The sequence below is a fragment of the Rousettus aegyptiacus genome, unplaced genomic scaffold (assembly GCF_014176215.1).
Source record: "Rousettus aegyptiacus isolate mRouAeg1 unplaced genomic scaffold, mRouAeg1.p scaffold_m13_p_14, whole genome shotgun sequence".
NCBI classification, from domain to species: domain Eukaryota; kingdom Metazoa; phylum Chordata; class Mammalia; order Chiroptera; family Pteropodidae; genus Rousettus; species Rousettus aegyptiacus.
This window is the reverse complement of record NW_023416289.1, coordinates 55,157,116-55,176,852: the sequence shown is the minus strand read 5'-3', so window position 1 is coordinate 55,176,852 and position 19,737 is coordinate 55,157,116. Positions and strand designations below refer to the sequence as shown.

The following is a 19,737-nucleotide window of genomic DNA, read 5'->3' as shown; positions in this document are numbered from 1 at the left end:
GGCCACGGCTCCAACGGACATTTTTTTAGACAATGGACTCACCCACGTCAGAATCCCCAGGGCAGGTAGTAGTAGGGCATCACATGTATTAAGGTGCAGATCCATGGGCCCCACCCCAGACCTACAGAGAGGGAGACTCTGCAGTGGGCCCGGGACTTTGCCTTTTTACCACATGTATTAAGCACACTGAAGTTTGGGAAAGGCTGATGTAGGAATTCTCTCCCATTTCCCGTCACCCGTCGATGACATTTGAAGGATTCTTGCTGAAATTTTAAACCGTGCCTGCTGGCCTCTGTGAACATCTGGCTTTGATGTTTTCAGTTGGTGTAGTGGAGATCTGGGGGAGGCATTTTCATGCAGTGGAGGTGATCGGATTTCATTGTTTCCTCCAGGGCCGACACTCTACGATTTCACGCCATTGTTTTTGTCATTATAATCTGTGTAGTCATGGTCCGAAATGGTTCGGCCCTTGGCTGATGCTGCCTAAGCACCTGAGGCAGGCAGTCACAGACCCCTGTGGGTCCTGACTCACATTAAGCAGAGCTGACCAACTGGGGCTCCAGGTACCTTGACCTTCAGGCTGAGCTGTGGGCCCCCCATCAGGCCACAGCCCTTGGGAAGGTCGCTCTGGAGGCTCGAGGCTCTTGTCCGGTTGGCTTTTTATCATCCCGGGCTGCATTTCTGTCCGCTTTGGACTCCCGGCTTTGCGGTCTGGACTCTAACACTGCTGCTGGTCCTTTGGACTTGAGGTTGAGATGTGCTTTCCCCTGAATTTGAAGGTCAGCTTTTTCTCGCTGACTCGGACTGAGCTCAAACCTTCAGCCAGTGGTTTCTCCAGTCTCACCTGACAAATCTGAAACAACCTTGATTCAGGCTCCCTCTCCCCGATCATTCAACGAGAATTTCTGGGGTGTGAGACACAGGCATCCTCATTTTCAAATGCTCCCCAGGGCAGCCATTGTGGAGAGAACCATTCCCTGGGCACCCCCTCCCACCTCTACCTCCATCCGCGAAGCTTTGGCTAAATAAACCTCGATCACGGGAGAGCTGGCTTCCGCCAGCAGGCTTGTAACCCAGTAGCCATGTTTTCATGCACTCGAACGGCTCTTGCGAATGTCAGTCCCGAACTGGTAGGTCCCTTCCCCACGCTCAAGGCGTAAGAGTTTGAAATATGCCGCCGACCATCAGGTCGCAGGATGCGAACAGAGGCGGCCAGGCCAAAGAAAACGAGAACGGTCCAATGGGAGAGACAGCCAGGGAGCTGCGGGGCCATGCAAAACAGGACGCAAAGCCATTCCCCACGGCGAGGACCGGGCGACAGGCAGTTTGCAGCGCAATGCAGGCGACGGATACTCCGCACTTGAAGTGAACTTTAAACACACGCACGAGCAGAGACTGAGCATCGGAGGAGGAGGACGGAGGAGGAGCAAGAATGGGGTTACACACTCCATGACCATCAAATAGCTGAAATGCCAAAAGCCCGGGTGGATCCCACGGCAGGCAAGCTCTCGGCCATGCTGAGGTGGGCGTGCCCTGGTTCTGTGGCGAGAAGAAATTGGGCATTCGTATCCTAATCGCCTTGTGTATTATTTATATTTCGCGGTGTGCACCGCAGCTTAAACCGGCTGGAGAGTAAGTGGTTTGTGGCTCCTCATTCCGCAGGCTCGGCTCGTCCTTTTCAATGATTGTCCTCATGAATGGAGGCCAGAAGGCAGGCACGCCACCGGCTTCCTCTGCCGAGATGTGCCTGGATCGAGGTGTTTGGATGCCCGGCCTGGAGGCAGACCTGGTAAGTGAGGCCCCTTAGAGAATGGGCCTCCGGCATTCTTATTTCTAATTCTCTCTCTCTCTCTCCTTTCTAATTACTAGAAAAGCTGCAAGTGTGTTAGCACGCCAGCCCCCAGAATAGAGAGTAAACACTGGTCGTGAGGAAGGAAGAATGGAAAAGCCTTGGGAATGAGGGAGTTGGGACATTTTTTTTTCAGCGAGACAGGAGCCGGAAAGGTCTGGAAAGGGCACTAGGTTTCAGACAGAGCCAAGTAGAGCGTGCAAACCAGCAGCATGTGCTTTTTTTCATTAAGATGAAAAACCAGATACGTCCTTTCCCCATGCAGTGCAGCCCATCTCAATAGGGCAGACCCGGACCCAATGGCCAAGCCGTTCCCTGGGCGACGAGCCCGTGAGGATGGGATCCGGGGCCCTCGTCTGCCGGGACTGGGGTATTATTGATTTGGGTTCTGACGGAAATTGACAGAATTGGATTTTCTTGGAAATTTAGGTAGACAGAATTTAGACAGAAACATCAGGGCTATGAAGTCAAGGTCTGTGAAAGGATTTATTCTTTCAGCTTTCCCTTCTCTCTTGGTCTTCTAAGGAGGCACTTCTGAGCTTCTCCACTTTCTTCTTGGAGGGCCTTCTAGAAACTCGGCAGAGGAGAGGGTTAAACAACACTATCACCGAAAACACATTAAGACGGAAAGGTTACTCAGGAGATGAGCTGAAGCCGAGCCCCGCCCTGGCAAAATGCTCCCGATGACAGCATCCAGCTAGGTGGAAGGTCTCTGGATTTTCATAGAAAAGGGCAGATTAAAAGCAAACAAAGGGATAAAAAAGCCCCAAACTTTAATAGCTGCAGAGAAGCCGGGTGGCAGGAGCGCCCTTGCCAGGTCCTGCCCCTCGGGGGGGCTTCGGAGGCCAAATCCCATTTCACACCAGATTTAATGGAGGATTCTTCTGACAGTCAAAATCTGCTCGCTACCTTTGAACGGCTTCCTTTATAGCGGTGTTAATGAGCTTGACTGCTTCTTCCCGGAGTCCCACTGGCGTCCCTGCAGGCTTGACATCTACCTGAATTCTCTCACTTGGAGATCCAGTTTCATCACTGACTTTCCCCCTTTTTTTTTTTTTTTTTACATTCTTTTATCTGAGAAGCAAAGACTATGTAGATATTTAATTGGCCCGAAATGAGATAACTACAACAAGTTAATTAGTTCTCAATTAAGTCGCATTTACCATACTTCCTGAACGTGTTCTCAGCAATTAGGGGCATCTGATGAACTTGAGGTAGCTGCTCACTTCCCTCGGCAAGCAGAAGGGTGAGTGAGGACCCTGCTCCCTCGTGTCTGAGGCCACATGGCGTTGCCTTCCTGAGAGCTAGCTTCGGAGCCCAGGGGACCCGCGTTCAGGTCTCGACAACTGCTTTCTAGTAACGTGACCTTGGGCAGGTGTCCTCCGGCTCTCTGTGCCTCAGGTTCCCCATTCCTAAACTAGGCATAAAAACAAACACGGAGCTCATCAAGGCTGTTGGGCAGGTCGAGAAGAGTGGGGGAAAGTCTCACCGGTCCTGTGTTTAGCAGACGTCGTCATTAGTTTTATTAGACGTTTCTCTGTAGGCTCCGTGGTTTTGAAGGATTTGAGCTAAGAGGTTACCTGGCTGAGCGCTTGGAGAGTTGTCACTTGAAGTCATCGTGGGAACCCCTACTCAAATTTCAGTGTCTTATTAGCAGAGAAAACTCCCTTGACAGCATTATTGAAATAACACAGGATGGCCAGGGCACGTACGTAGGTGGATAAGGTTAGTTATTCATTTTACCTGGGTGTTTGCCTTAAGATAACATGGTTCAGGGAGATCAAGATCAGAAAAATAACTGCGTTTATCTGTCAAGCACTGGGGAGCAATGGGCAGGAAGCCAGTGCCCTCTGAGGAGGACACGGCCCCTTGGAGGGGTGCCGGAAGGGTGGTGTTCTCGTTCAGGCTGCAGGGGTGAGGGGCCTGCGTCCAGTGCCTCTCTCTTCCTTTCCAGTCACAGGGTCACCTCTCCTTCAGCACCAGCTATGATTAAAAAGCCACGTTGAGGAGTCATCAGAAGGAAGGGGGAGAAAAAAAAAAATTTACAAACTAATTTGCATTTTAATGAATTTTTAATTGAACCCAAATCTGTTGTTTCTGTTTAAAGATGCAGCGCTGACTTCGTGGTCTGTGCCGCTGAGGGCCAAGTGGGAACTTAATGTGATAAAAACGATGATAATGCTAAGCTTAATTAGGTTTGAAAACTCGCCTGGAAAGGCTGCAAAGAGCCTGGGCATGGCCAGCATTTGCTAGCGGCAGGGTGAGAGGCCGGATTGGATAGGTAGCTGGGTCGATGGGTAGATGGGTAGCACCCTTCTCCCTAAAACCAGGGACAACGCAGCCTAGGCCAGCCAGGACATTGTCGCACTGTTTCCTGCCTTTATATTTCTGAGTTTCTAGCAACAGATGCCAGAAAAGCCCAGCCTGTGGGAGGTGGACGGTGGAATTCCACTGTAGTTTTGATCAAGGATCTTTGACTCTGTAGAAGTTTTAGAGGAAAGCCAGGTACTATGTGCTCAGAAATGGCCTTAAATTCATTTTTGGATCAAAGCAAGGTAAATCAGAGGCCAGATACATAGATAATGTTCGTCCATGTTGATTTAAAAGATATCACTGATTTCTCAAGGCCGCTTGACCAGTAAGTCCAGTATTCCTTGAGCCCCCGACATGTGCTGGTTGATGTGCATAACTGCATGATGGGGGTTAAGGCGGACGTTGAGGGATCGACATGCAGGTTAACTCCAGCGTTCGATACATCGTCACATGCCGTCGAAGTCCTCATGGCAATTCTAGTAGAATCCTCAGTGCAGCTTCTAGTTGGGGAGAGGTACTTATCCAGTGTCACGGAGCCAGCCTTTCAGGGAGGTGGTGTTCCGACCTCTCCGGCTGCAAAGTCTGAGCCTGTCCCTCGCCACACATCACAAGGCTCCTCAAGCCTCTCCAGCAGGGGGCAAAGGCGTAGACCTGACAGGTGCACTGGCAGGCAGGGTTCAGTACCTTCACAGATACGGAAACTGGGTGTGGAAGGAATGGGAAGGGCGGTCCTGATTCTCAAAGTAGGGGAGCTGAATGGTTGCCATTTGCTGTGCTTTGAGGAATTTCAAGTCAAGGAGATGGAGAAGAGAGGGCATTCCATAGGGCAAGTCCAAAGAAATTCGGATACCTTAGAGCAGTGTATGGGAAAAGGCAAGCAGATTGGTTGGAGTGTCCCAGCAGGTTGGCCAAGGGATGTTAAAAGATAATCTTCATAATAAAAATCCTATTTATCCAGCCCTTTTCTATAGGCTGGATATGAGCTTTACGTTCACTGTCTCATGCAATCCTTTGCAAGGTAGGGGCAGTCAATGCCATTTACAGCTAAGGGACCTGGGCCATGGAATAGGAGAATAAGGCCAAAGTTAAATGCTAGCCCTGGGATTTGAACTGGGATCTGGCTACTGCTTAAACCTGAACTCTTACCACTATTGGAGAAGATTAGGTCAAGATTCTGGAAGGTTTTGAACGCCAAGTTAAAGAGTCCGGATATTATCTGTAGACTCTGTCTATAAGGTAGAGTCTTTAGCTTGTAGCTGAGGTTCCAGAGGGCCAAGAAAGTCCATTTCTGTAGCCCAGTTCATTGCAAAGACCCCCAAACCACAGGGAAACAGGCCCGTGTGCTCTCTTCAGTAGGCTGCTGTGTGCACTGTGAAACACGGGGAGAAAATCTGATTTGCAGCATTTCCCAAACTTTCTTGGCCGCGCTCAGAAAATCATCTCAGGACAGACTCCAAGAGGCAGTGGCGACCCTCAGATAATTCCTGAACAGCACGCTGCAAACGGAGCCCCACCCATGTTTACGAAGGCATCCTAGGCAGTGGATCCAAGGATGGACACAAGGATGTCAAGCCTGGAGACAGAGAGGCCAGCGAGAAAGCAGCGAATTCTACCCAGGAGGGAAAAGAAGAGAGAGAGAGAAAAAAAAAATGCATTCATCTGTCTCCTAATGGAAAGACTGGGCTCCAGTGACCCAGATCATCAGAGCGTCTTCAAAATCCTCGTCCAATTAAAAACCCATCACATCCGAGAGAGCAATTTTGAGAACCATGAAGAGAGCCGCGTGAGCATGAGGACCGACTCCAGGCCGCCGCTCCTCCCCTGCCTGCACCCCGCCCACCCCTTCTGTGCCCACGCCGGCCATGAGCATCCCTGGTCCAGGCTGGCAGGCTCCCCCTGCACCGGCGCAGCCACCAGGCCCACCGCGGACGCCCCCCGCGCCTCACCGCTCGGTGCCCTCCCACGCCGAGGCCGAGCCCCCTCATCCGGGCAAGCCGTTAGCTACTAACTCTCTGCCCACAATGGAATCATTCGCAAGGCCTTTAAGTGTCACTAGACTTGTCAGCCGACACCTCCTCTTCCTGTTTCCTTCGGCAGTTGTCGGCCCCTGTGTGCTGTGACTCTTTCCTGCCATTACTTTTGTGGTTTCCCCGTAAAGGGTCAGTTAAAGCAAACCACAGCAGCGTGTCAGGACGATGCCCGGTGGCGGGGACAGCCTGGCCGCCCTAGAATCCGAGGAAACGGACGGGACTCCCAACTCTGCGTCTCGGGACCGCGTGGCCTTGGGCAAGTTACCGAGCCTCTCTGAACTCCAGTTTCCAAATTTCAAAAATAAATAAATAAATAAAATGGGAGCGCTGCCCCTCGTTCTAGAGCGAGTCTGAGGATCCAAAGAGGGTAAAGCCCTCAGCGAGTGTTAGGGCCCCGCATCTGTCCAGGGAAGGGGACTCCGTAGCCAGTGCCATTGGCGCCTGCTGTTGCCACGAGTCTCGTTCCTACTCCACTTTGCTTCGTGCCCGTGCGCCAGGGCCCGCCGAGGCCCGCCAAGGCCCGCCACTTCTGGCGGCCGGGCGGCGATGGCTTTGCGAACTCGTCCCGATGCTCCACCTCTGACCGTACCTGATCCATCCGGATCTCCGCCTCAGGGACGTGCATGAGAATTGCCCCTCTGTTGCCTCTTAAAAGAATGTGCGTCGTTTCCACCGACGCAGGGCATCGTCGGGCTCCAAACGCTCCCTCCGTGGACGCGTTTAACCACACGGCTGAGAGGCTAGTTCAGCTAATGTTTAGTGAACACCTGCTGCGTGTTACGGGCATCGCGCTCTGTGCTTTGAAACAAGTCGTCTCACTGACATTGCAGAAAATGACTGTTATGGAGCCACCAGAAGCTCGAGGTAGCATTGATACATACGTGTCCAATCCTAGTATCGCGAGACTTCTTTTTCCTCTTTTAGGGGTGATGGTCATACGTATCAGTGAGTGTGGCTTGGGTACCGACCTATCAGCATGAGGCACTGGATGGTGACCCTTGGGAGCTGGAGGACAGAAACTATTTACCAGCTGCGATGGAAATGTTTTAACAATTCAGTTTTTACTATTTGAACAATGGTACGACTGATCCAGGGCGACCTGGATGAACATTAACCTAGTCTCTCCCCGCCTAGGGGTTCAGACACCGGAGAGATGGCAGAATATCCCTTCCTCTCAGAGTTTAGGATTTACCCTCTGCCTCTTGCTGGCCTGGGTGGCTTACCAGGCACCCAACGCCTAGAACGTCTTCATCCTCGTAGCCTGCCGTTTCCCAGCCGCCCACCCCCCCATGGGGATGGGAAAATTGCGTGTGTGCATCGCGTGACAATAGTTTAAAGGTTTTCCTCCTTGCTCGTTGGTCTGCAAGGCTGCCGGCTCCTTTGCACGTCCCCCGACACCCCAGCTGTCAGCCTACAGGATCCCCCTCTGTGCCATTCCTCAACTTCTCTGGCCTCTTTGCCACCGGCACAGATTGCCACGTGCTATTCCTGCCCCTGAAATGCCGTTCCCGCCTGCTCAGCCTGGCCGGTTCCTGCCCACTCGCCAGGTCCCGGCTCCCATTGTCCCTTTCTTCCTGCAGCTCGCCCACCACCCCAAGGCAGAGCTAGACGTGCCCTCACTTGCACACTCACCACACCCATTGGCATCTCTGCGAGAGCACGTGCCGTATCGCACGGCCATGCCCAGCTCCCTGACTGAGCTGAGAGCTCGCTCCCCAGGCCTCGTTCATCTGCCGATTGCCCATGCCCAGCCCGTAACGGTGCTCGGCCTTTGCTCCAATAACGCGTGCTCCAAGCAGAGAAAAGTGCCCATCCGGCAAGCCTTGCTCAGCCGCAGGTAAGGGGGGGGGGTGGTAAGTGGCCCTTAGAGAGTCAGCTGCAGCCCCTTCCCTCCCTCCCTCTCTCTCACCCCATCATCCTCTGGCTTCTCCCTCTTCTTTTGTGATTCAAAGTGGGATTTGGCACTTCAGCCTGTTGGCTGGCCCCTTCAGAAACAGAGCCCTCAGCGTCAGCCTGAAAGCTCTCCACAGCACCTCGCAGCTACAGGGCTTGCCAAAAGGATGCCCCTGCCCCTCCTGGCCTCTCCAGCACCCGAGCAAGCTGTCCAGGGCCCCCTGTGGTGGGTCGGATGGGCGGGCCAAGTGGTTTAGAGAAAGTCCCTGAAGCTGGCAGGGCATTGTCTCGGTGGCATTGGAGCTTCGGCAGTCAATGACGAGGGAGGAAAGTCCCTGGGATTTCAGACTTGCAGTCGGGGGCCTCGGCCGCCCCTCGACGCTGGCGGTGTGCAGAGAGCTAATCCCCGCTGCGCTCCACGTTGCAGAGGGAGCCGGGCACGCTGTCCTTGTGCCAGACAATGAGAGGCCGGTGGGGAAGCAGCAGGCGCGGTCCTGCCAACGCCAAGCAGGGGCAACTGTGCCAGGAATCGGAGGAGCAGACGGCACCCTGGCAGCCCGAGAGGCTTCAGCCATCCGGCTGCCCTCCGCGATTCCAAAGGAAGTCTGGAAGGGAACTGAGAGGGGCACGATCCGCGTGCCGGGGACCTCACCTAGCGCATCTCGTTTAATCTGCCCAGCAGCTCCGGGGCCTCTGCCTCCCACCCCACTGGACGGAGGAGAAGCCCGGGCTCTTGAGGATAAGTCCCTTCGCTCAGCGGGACCACCCCTCACGGCCCTACAGACTGGCTGTCGGCCAAGGCCAAGCTGACAAACCCGGGCTGAAACCTAGCCACGTCCCAGCCATGCCCAGAGGGTGCCTTTCCTAATTCGCAGAAGTCTCCCGGAGGCCGGCCACCTCCCTGCTCACAGCCGCGGCCCGGGCGACGCCGTGCCGGCTTGCCATCCTCAGCTCGCTGTCCCGCCTCGAACTCGAAGGAGGTCCAAGCGAGGTGAGGACAGACAAAGTCGGGGAGACTCAGCGCTGGGAGGAATGGGGGTCCACTGACCCCTTTCTCCCCGCTGTATTCTTTCTTCTCATCCTGGCCTGGTCATTTGTTCGTGGGTCCCACGTAGCTGCTTCTTTTTCCATATAAAGTTCTTTGGGCTGCAGTTGGGTAGGGTAGGGGGACAGGGACAGGAATACACACACACATGGAGTTTTAAAGCCGTTATCGATGCTAATACATCTTCGATACCAGAGTTCTCCTGGGCGTGAGGCAGCTAGTGTCGTTGGTTTGCTCACAGCTGATAAAGCTGGGGCTTGGAGGTCAGCGTCTCCGTGGGATTCGTGTCGATAACAGGGAAGCCTAGCCGAGCACATCTCAAATCCTGGCTTCGCTCTGCCTTTTCGCTGCCTTGGCCTCTGCCTGCCTCTCCGCCCTCTCCGGCCCATCCCACAGACCTCTGGCAGAGGAGTCTTGCCAAGTCTCTTGTCCATCCTTTTTCTTCCCAACTCGAAAGCAGTAAGGGGGTCCATGTGGCCGAGAGAATAAAGTCTTAAGCCTCCACAAGTCAGTTCGTTCATCTAAAAGTGCGGCCCCCGGACGGCAGCATCCGTATAACCTGGGGACTCGTTAGGAACGCGAAATTTCACGGCTCCACTCCACACCTACCGAGCTGGAAAGCCTGGGGGCGGGGTCCAGCCAGCTGTGTTGGAACCAGTCCTGCAGGTGCTTCTGATTCTTGCCAAAGCTCAGGAACCTGTGGCCTCCCTTTAGTGTCTTTGTTACCTTCTATGCTGAACCAGTCAACCCTCCCCTCCTCCTGCTCGGGGGCTGTTTGTCTTTCCTCTTCATCCCCACTGGTGACGCCAGCAGCTGGTTGTCTCCTCGACCTTCATCCTCCCCTTCTTCGTTACCAGTAGATCTGTCTTAGGTGTCAATCGGACCACATTTCCTTTGCAACGAGGCGTGGTCACAGAATTAGATTCTAGCTCTTGAGCTTAAGTGGAGCTTAAACGTGAGGGACCCCTCAGAAGGAAGGACAGATAGCTCGAGTGAGTCCCTTTTCGTTTTTCTGCTTTTTCCTTCCTTCTCCTGACTGCTGCCTGGGATATGGACACAATGGCTGGAGCTGCAGCAGCATTTTAGGACCTTTGAGGTAACCTTGACAGGGAAGCTACACACAGCCAGACAGAAAAACAGAAAAAGCTGGGGTCCCAGGGAGCCACCATAGCCATTCTGGAATCCCAGAATTTTATAGGAGAAAAATCACTGTGTGCAGAAGCTGTGGAAATCGGGTTTCTGTTATAACAGCCAAAAGCAATTTCTAACTTAAAACGCTTTCCAAATTTCTCTTTATTTATATGTGGGCAACCTGTTCTCTAAGGCCTGCTTTGTTTCATGTCTTATTCTTTTAACAAACACTGGGGAGCAGCTCCCCTGAGCCGGGCCCTGGTTGGGTCCCGGGTCTGTGAACACAGATGAGCGTAGCATCATCTCGTGCTGGGGCAGCTGAGGTTCGTCTCTCTCTCTCTCTCCGTGAACCGTTAAGGGCAGAGCCTCTGACTCATTCACCTTTGGGTCTTCAGCCTGTAAGGTGGGCCTTGGTGCCTGGAAGGGGCCTAGTCTAGGTTTGTGCCACGGAAAATGACCGCCCTGGATGGCCCTAGAAGCTTTGCCTGAGTCCTCTCGTCCACAGTGATCAGAACAGAAGGGACATTTACTGAGTACCTAGTATGTGCTCAGTACCATGTTAGGCATTTTTTTTTTTCCTGCTCATGATTTCACTCCGTCCTCCCAGACACCCAGCAATATTTGGATTATGATCCTCATCGCACACTTAGGTAAACTGAGCCTCATTGAGCTAGCAATGACTTGCTGGCTTATAACAGCACAGCTGGTAGTTAACAGATGGGATTGATATTCTAGTGGAGTGTTTTGTGTTGCAAGAAACAGAAAACCCAGGTTAAACTGGTCGACCTCCAGAACCTCAGCGGTAGGGCTGCCTTTAGGCAAGAGTAATTCTAGAAGGTTCCTTCCTCCGCAATCCACAGAATTCCCGAAGTTCACTCGGAACCGACTTCGGCTCGTGGCCCGCTCCTGAACCACGCGTGGGGTCGATGCAGGGGGGTGAGCGTAGGCATGCGCTCACGTGTGCGGCTTCTATGCAGGTGTACACATCGGGGCTTCCAGGTGGTTGCTCACCTCTTTTCTCGTCTACGCATCGCTCCATCCCACACTGAGGGACTCCGTACACACGCGTGCGGACACTCCTGCCCTCGCGTGCGAACTCCACGTCTGGCCTAGGCCTGCCTTTGGGAGGGCAGAAGTGCAGAGGGGGCCAGGGTAGGGCCGGGGAGTCGAGCCAGGATACCAAGGGCGTGGTCTGTAAGGGGAGGGGCAGGCTCCTTGGGAGTCTGTGCCCCCCAGACTCACCTTGCAGTAAGATGCGTGCATGGAGAAGGGTCGGAGCTGGGCACTCGGAGGTGTGGGGCCCAGTTGCCTGACTACAGTGATTAGCAACATCCTGATATGGGGATTGGCCTCAGCTAGCGAGACCCCTCGCCGGAGCCGGAAGTAGCATCACACCCACACCCACACCCACACCCACGAGTACAGCGGGCCATGGCGTTGAAGGGACGAGATGGGAGTAGATGCCCAAGGGCTAACCATCAGCCAACCCTACGGGGGCCCAGATCCAGCTGGCTACCTGCCCAAGCCTTCCCTGCCCAGCCATGCTGCCCGCCAGCCCAGAAGAGCTTGCCGGCAGGACCTGTGTTCTGTTCACCACGGAACTCCCAACACTAGTTGCAGAGACTGGCCCAGAGTACATACATGTTCAGTACATATTTATGGAATGCTGAATGAATGAATGAATGAATGAATGAATGAATGAATGAAAAGGCTTCCTCTCATCCCCGTCACTCATAGTTTTTATTCCATGTATCTTGTACACAGTCTAAATCTTTTTTGCTTTCGGCCGTTTCTAGTATACTCTAGTCGCCTCACGTTGGGCCCCTGAGACTCTATCCCAAGGTCAAGGCTGCAGGTGGGACTGGCTTGGTTAACTCCCCTTCCCCGCCCCCCGGAAGGGGTGTCATCGATCAAAGCCGGATACATAGTTCAAAGTGGGAGCTCAGTGACAGAGACCAAAGGGTGCCTCCCCAACACCTCATGTCCCGTGGAGTGTAACTGAGTGTGGGGCAGGCACCCCAGCCCCTCCTCGGGGCTTTTCGATGCCAAGATTAGAATTTGATCACAACAGAAGTGTAATTTGGCCAGGCATCACGACGGTAAATTGCCTTCGTCTAATTTACCATCATCGGTGGCCATCCGCGGCAGTAACTGTACTTTGCTGCTCAAGATAGCGGGCCCTGTCTTCATTCCTGCCTCGACAGTCAGCAAGGGTCAGCCCCCTGCCCTGTGCACACCAGCCCCTGCCAGCGCCGTCTCCGAAAGGGAATTTTCCTGTCCCCGTGATGATAATGAATCGCGTTACCTCCTGCCTCCAAGAGACAGGACCACATTTTCCGAGACATGAGTTTCGACCTGAGATAATGACCCTCCTCCGATGATGGCCCGTCTCTGGAAGACCGGGTCCAAGGCTCCGTCGAAATGATTTTACAAAACACGCTGAACGTGAGGCTGCTCTACAGATGGCCTCAGTCCGGTCGTTTTATTCCTCGCAGTAAGTGATTTGCATCAGCAGCTGCCTAACCCTGGAGGGTGCGATGTAATCCACATACTGAGAAGTCCCCAAATGGGTTCGGGGGGCTGACAAAACCCACAATGCAGGGGCTCGGGTTTCCCTTGGCTCGATCTTGCCTTGAATCCCCTCCCTACTCACTCCGCCCACCGGTTCCTTCCGAATGGGAAGACTGGTCTGAATTCTCTGCGGTATCGATTGGAGGACTGTATAAGAGCTCCATTCCAAATAATTCCTTTGCACGACTGGCCCCTAGCAAATGTAACTAAAGGACAGCAAGGCTTGTGACACTCTAAATCCCTGTCTGCGATACCGACTCTTCTCCCTCCGGCACCAGCGCAGTGGCGGGTGCTCTCAGGCTTGTAATTAGTGAAGAAGGAATGAATGAACGATCGGTCGAATTCACTGTCTCTCGATCCAGTGGGTGGAACCTAACTAACTTCCCCTCCAGTTCCCTTCTTCCCTAGTCCCCCGCCGCGTCAGGGCGTCTCGGCCACGGAGAATCGCCAGCTCTGGCGTGTTCGGGATCGTCTGGGCCGTGGGGTTTGGCTGTTGCGAGCCGCGGCACAGGAACGAGCCCCGTGAGCGGGGCCAGGGTGCCCGACGTGAGGCCGTCTGCGGCGCCGGCCCTCGCTCTGCTTCTCGTTCTCGCCACGGCGGCCAGAGCTGCTCAGGAAAAGAGGGGATAGAAGTGAGTGTCTAGAAAGTCACGGCCCGATTTACGCCTAGCGCAGGACGCGTGTCCCCTGATTTGTGTTGAGACCCAGTTAGCAAAACGACATTTACGGTTTTTAGTTTTGGAAATAAAGGGAGGGAAAATCAAATCTCAAATGCCGTGTTGTACCAGTGAAGGGTGTGGACCCCCCACGGTTACGAATGACTGTTGCATGGACGTCTGAGATGGTCGAGGCACGGTTACATGGTATCTTGAATGCGACAGGATCTGCAGAAGGAGCCAAGGGAACGACTGGAGAAATACCATCCTCGAGTTTCGACGCCCCCTGTGAAGCGATGTTGTTGGTGGGTTGAGTAATGTACATGTCTGTGTCCTAATTGGTAGAAGCTGTTGCTTTACATGGCAAAAGAGAGTTTGTAGCTGCGATCGAGCTAACAATCTTAGGATGGGGAGACTATCGTGGATTATCCAGGTGGACCTGACCTTGTAATGAGTAATTTATTTTGTGTCTGACCTTCCAAAAAAGGACATATCAGGTTCAGTGGCATCAAAATGACTCAGTATAGAGCACGCTAATGATTTATTTTGATGTGTGAGGGCATTGGAGGGGGCGGAGTGTGGGGTGGGAGGTGATTCCACGTTACCGGTTTGCAGAGACATCCTGCCTTTCAGTCGCTTGAGGAAGTGAGTCTGGGGCTTGGCGGAGTGATACCCTCCAGTTCCAAGGCAGGAAACAGAAATGGGTTCTGTAGGAAATGATCTTCTCAGGTCGGACCTTTCTGAATTGTTCACCACAGCTTTTCAAGATGTCGTTTTAAGTCTCCACAACTCAGTTTTCCTGGAGTGGTTAAGAGCATGGGCTTTCAGCATGGAGATGCCTGGGCTCAAACCTGAGATTCACAGCTCTCCAGCTTTGTGACCGGGGGCCAGTTAAATAATGTCTTTAAGCAGCGTTTTCATTCGTGTAATAGGAGTAATAAAACTGACTTTATAAGGTTATTTACTGTATGTAAATAAGTTAGCCCACAGTCTGGCATATACTGATCACTCAATAAATGGGCATTATTATTATTATTATTATTATTATTTAATTGCCCATGGAAGGGCCACGACAGTCATTTACATTAATGCCACAAGGGCCCATACTCGTGGGAAGCACCTGTCGTTTTTTGATCAGTGTGTTAGGTAGGTTTCTCCAGAGAAATAAAACCAATAGGAGATAACGAGAGGAAGCTAAGTCCCAGGGGAGCTGATGTGCGGTTTCAGTTTGAGTCCGAAAGCCAGCAGGCTCCGGAACAAAGCAGAGCTATTGTTTTCAGTGCGATTCCAAGGACAGAACCAGACTGATGTCCCAGCTCAGTTAGGCGGACAGCAAGAGTGCCCGCTCGCTACGCCTTTTTGTTCTATTCATCTTCAACTGCCTGGATGAGGCCCACCCATGTGGGCGAGGGCAATCTGCGTAACTCGCTCTACCAATTCAAGTGTTAATATCATCCGGAAACACCCTCGCCGACACAGTTAAGGTAACATTTGACCGAATGTCTGGGCATCCTGTGGCCCAGTCAGGTTGACACATACAACTAACTGTCATGTTTGGCCCGCAGATAAACATCAGTGGGGCAAATTCGTGGTACCGTTTCACAGCTTATATTAGGTAGTAGAAGTGCGTGGTGTGTGACGTTATTTCCCCATCGAGTCCCCGATAGTGGGAGCACATGTTGAGTGAAGCCTCTACTCGTCCGGGCCCCTGAGTGACTGTGATGAACAGAGTCCCCTGCTGACCTGCAGGGACACGTTGCCGCGTGGTCCGAGGGAGGCAGCCCTCAGAGGCCCCCTGGAGTGGAAGCCTGACATTTAACAGCATAAGTCACTCCTCCAGCCGAACAGCTCCAAAGGACATCCCGAAATTAACATACTCACACGTCCAGAACCAAATCCTCACTCCCCCGCCCCCCCCAAACACGCTCTTTCCAGTCCTGCTCATTTCCACACACGGCGCCATCCCTCTCACTTGTTAAAGCGAAACCTGGGATCCTCCCTTGATTCTCTCCTGCACTCCTCACATTCTTCGTCAGTCAGTCAGTTCTATTTCCAGAACAGATCGCGAACTGGTTCACTTCTCTCCATCACCAGTACGATGACCCGAATCCAGGCCAGGATCGATGCGGTTGCCTCTTAACTCACTCCTTGCTTTTTATGCCAATTGACTGACACCTCATTCTTTGCAAAGCAGCCAGAGTAAACTCTTAAGACAGAAAGTGTGCCTTGTCATCCTCCTGCTTAAAAGCAATTCGATAATTCGTTAGGACATTTTTACTGAACACTTATTAACTGCAAGGAACTGTCCTTATACACCGGGGGCACAGCAATCATTACATTTCTTTCTTCAAGGGCACAAAAAATAAGTGTTTAAGCAGGGTTAGGTGCAATGGCAGAAAGGAGAAAGAGGTCGAGGATGGATAAAAGAAGGCATTACTCGTGATGGCCCTTGATTTAAACTTAGAGAGACGGAGCGGAAGGACCTGAGGGAGTAGCGGGGAGGAAGAGAGTGGTGGGGTCCGTAGGTGGGAGGCCCTCGAGGGGCCGAGGAACGGCGGGAACCGGAGTTCTAAAAGGGGCGACGGTGGTGGCGGTGGCAGGCAACGGCGCTCAGAGTGCAACCCAGACCGTGACGTGTCGCCCGGCTTCTGCCCCCAACTCCGCCTCAGTCCACGTCGCGTCCCTGTCCTCACCTGGGGGACGCGAGCCTCTCCTCTTCCCGAACCTGCTCCAGCTCACTTCCTCCCTCTTTTGTTTTTTTTTTGTTCTCCCTTTCTTTCTGCCTGGAAAGCCCTTTCCCCAGAAGTCCTGTGGCTGGCTCCATCTCCGCATTCGCGTCTTCCCCAGACCCCTTCGATCACGTCATCCACACGGTACTTGCCCACACCCGAAATTTTTCCGTTTCTTGGTTGACTCGCTGACTGTCCGTTGGCCCCTCTCCCCTCCGAAGGCAAGCCGTGAGGGAGCAGGGGACCGACCTCATGCGTCTTGTTCTCTGCTGACACCCCAACACCTGGAGCCGAGGCTGGCAAGGGGACGGAGCCCAAGGAGCAGTGCGTAAATGGACAAACACATGAATAAGCCGATCTCTGTAAACAAAGTTTCCCATCAGCGCCTTGAAAGTTGTCGACGTGCAGATATTTTTATTTTTTTTTTACCCCAAGCAAGTTCGGTATTTTTGTGGAAATCACTTGGAAACCCTTTCTGGTAGAAGCCGCCGTGCTCAACTGGGAACAATTTTGTCCTGCAGAGGCATTCGGCAAATGTCAACTGACATTTTTGTCGTCCGTGCGCTGCTGGCATCTAGGGAGAGAAGATCATGGATGCCGTTAAACATCTTATACCTCGTGGGGCAGCCCGCCGACAATGAGGAACTTTCTGGCCCAAAAATGTCCATAGTGTGTCAAGGCTGAGAACCCCGTGAGAACTGCTGGCCAGACCGAACTCTATGCCAAACTCGGACGTGACTCCAGCACACGCTGGTCAGTGTGACTCCCCCAGGGGCCCTGCATGTCTCCAGTGAGATGCGGAGGGAACCACCGGACCGGCACCACCGAGGATAAGCAGGAAAAGACACAACCCTGAGGTCAGACCTGCGTTTGTACCTGGTCGTTATCTGCCGTCTGGGGCCCGAGCAGCCATGAAGTGGACAAACATGAAATTGTGTGGACGGGACGTGAAAACTCACAACGCAGGCCTCGGTGGTCCCAGCATCGAGGGTTTCTCAACTCCCCAAACTCTCCCTGGTCACAGGAGACCCCATTCGCAAAACATTTATTCAAGGCTTAATTACTAATAGCTTCCCACATGGAGCCACTCCACCGCAAGGCTACACGTCAGGCTGGCTGGTAATCAGCGCCTCCTTCATGAGCTAATCAGTGGAGACGAATAGGCGTGAGAGGGGTGGGGACCTGAGGAGGGACTCCCCCTCCCTTCCCTTCAGGGCTCCGTTCTAATTAGGGCCCCGTTCGCATGCTGACGGGCGCTAGGATCCTGGAAAAATGGGGCAGGCATTTCCCTGTGCATTTCTGCCCCCGTGTAGGCAGATGCGTGAGACTGATGGGTTTCCTCCAGCCCGAAGCATCAGCCCTGGTTGTGACTGGTGGGTGTCCTGAGCCCTTTTATCTGAACAGGCTGGAGATTCCCCCTGAGCTGACCTCCACCCGTACACGCATCCCAGCACGCCTCAGGTCCTGGGGCTGGCTGCTGCTCTGTGTGCGTTGTCTGAATGAATGCTTGGTTTTAGCATTATTATCTTGATGATAGAGATGAGACACTGACTTTCTCCAAATTATGCAGATAGTTGGCAGAAGAACTGGTCTCCAACTCGCCAATGAATCCAACATTTGTTTTATGCACACTTGTGCCAGGTACTGGCATACGGTCTAATGGAAGAGATACACAAGCAGGTAATCATCACACCACACCTGGGGGCTCATGACATGGGCCAGCTCCATTCCAAAACGCAATGTCCTTCTTTCTCTCTTGCACTGAGCTGGCCTTCACTGGATGGGAATCCAGGTGAGGGATACTGGGGACATGGACCACTGTGTAAATGGTGACAAGCCATCAGATTCTTGTAAGGATCAATTAATTCCTATATTATTAAACTTATTCCAGGTGAGGGCACTGGGAGAAAAAGAAATTTACAGTCCCATTCATTTATTAACATAGATGTAGAAAAATCTTACACAAAATATTAGCTAACTGAAATTTGTGTATTAAAAAATGACACACAAAAGATTCCTTGTGCATAAATAAGAAAAATAGCAATAGAATAAGTCAAAGCATGTGAACATGGAATTTCTGGCAGGGGAAGCCATGCGCATCTGAGGAGATGCACAAAATTATTAACAATCAAAGAAAGACAAATTACAAAAGAAGATACCACATTCTAGTTAGTAGACGGACAAAATTAGAAAGCTGGATGACGCCAAGCATCGGTGGGGGTTTGGGGTCGGGCACCCTTGGGCACTGTCACCAGGGGGCCGGGTGGTGTGGGTGGTTTGCCGAGCACAGCTGGGGAGCTCTTAATTGAGTCACATTAAGTGGATATACACCGAATGACTCAGCAATTCCACCCCTCTCTGTGTAATCCAAAGAAATCCTCCAGCAGCTCCCCAAGGGGCAGAGAGAGGACTCTCCACTGCAACACAGTCGAGGTGCCAGGAAGCTGGAGACAGCCCGGGTGTCTGTTATCTGGAGACCCGATAAGTCAGCGTGGAGGGCGCACACAGAGCAGAGCAGGGAGCAGCAGTTTAGAGACAACAGATTAGCTGTAACCATAGCAACATGGATGAACTTTAAAAAAATGTAATTAGCGAGAAAGGTAAGAAGCAGAATGAAATATATAACTCAACAGCATTTACGAGAAAGTTCAGATACATACATATAAAACAACACCCGTTTTCGCAAGAACCCATGCAGACAGAGCGTGTGAGCGCATATGGGCGATTTCCATGGTGGGAAGGAGACCAGGAGTAGGGGGTGCGGTCAAAGTTCCAGCAGGAAGCAGATGGTACACCCGAATTAAGAAGATTCAAGACAGTTTTGTTTGCAAAGGTGTGGGAGGGTGTAGGGAAACCATACGAGGTAGTTCAGAAACCCGGAGCTAATGGAAGGGGAGCCGTCACCACGACCCAGCCTGAGGGCCCTGGAGGGCGTGGTCTCGGGGACTTAAGGCGTAGACCTATAAGGACAGCATTACCAGGACAACAGCGCTGGCTTTCAGCTGCGGAGGGACCCAGAGGGGGGAGATCAGGGATGCCTCACCCTGACTCACTCTCCTCCCTCCTGCGTGCTCCTCCAGAGCTCCCCACTTCCTGCTCAACAGGAAGACAGAGGGCAAAGGGGGCCACTGATGTCACGCACTTGCCTCGCCTCCCGGACAGAAAGAGCAGTGAAGTGTGTTGGCGGGAGTGAATCTTGAGGGACAAATGGCAGCCACTTGACTAACGGGCTCTGAGGAGAAAAAGAACTAATAGATATTAAGATGGTGGCAGGGGGCTTGCAAGGAAAAAAAGAGAGAGAGAGAGAAAGAAAGAGAGGAAGGAAGGAAGGAAGGAAGGAGGGAGGGAGGGAGGGAAGAAGGGAGGGAGGAAAGAAGGAGGAAGGAAGGAAGGAAGGAAGGAGGGAGGGAGGGAGGGAAGAAGGGAGAGAGAGAAAGAGAGACAGAAAGAAGAAGGGAAGGGAAGGGAAGGGAAGGGAACGGAAGGGAAGGGAAGGGAAGGGAAGGGAAGGGAAGGGAAG

General features: G+C 52.8%; 1 long non-coding RNA gene across 2 annotated transcripts in view; it reads left to right on the top strand.

Annotated features, from left to right (window-relative positions):
* The first annotated feature begins 1,668 nt into the window (after positions 1-1,668).
* The window catches only part of LOC107514202, a 50,281-nt gene continuing 32,212 nt past the window's right edge, over positions 1,669-19,737 (top strand). For both annotated transcript variants that reach the window (XR_004954345.1, XR_004954344.1), the window contains exon 1: positions 1,669-1,789. This is a non-coding gene — a long non-coding RNA (uncharacterized LOC107514202). The remainder of the gene's footprint in view (positions 1,790-19,737) is intronic.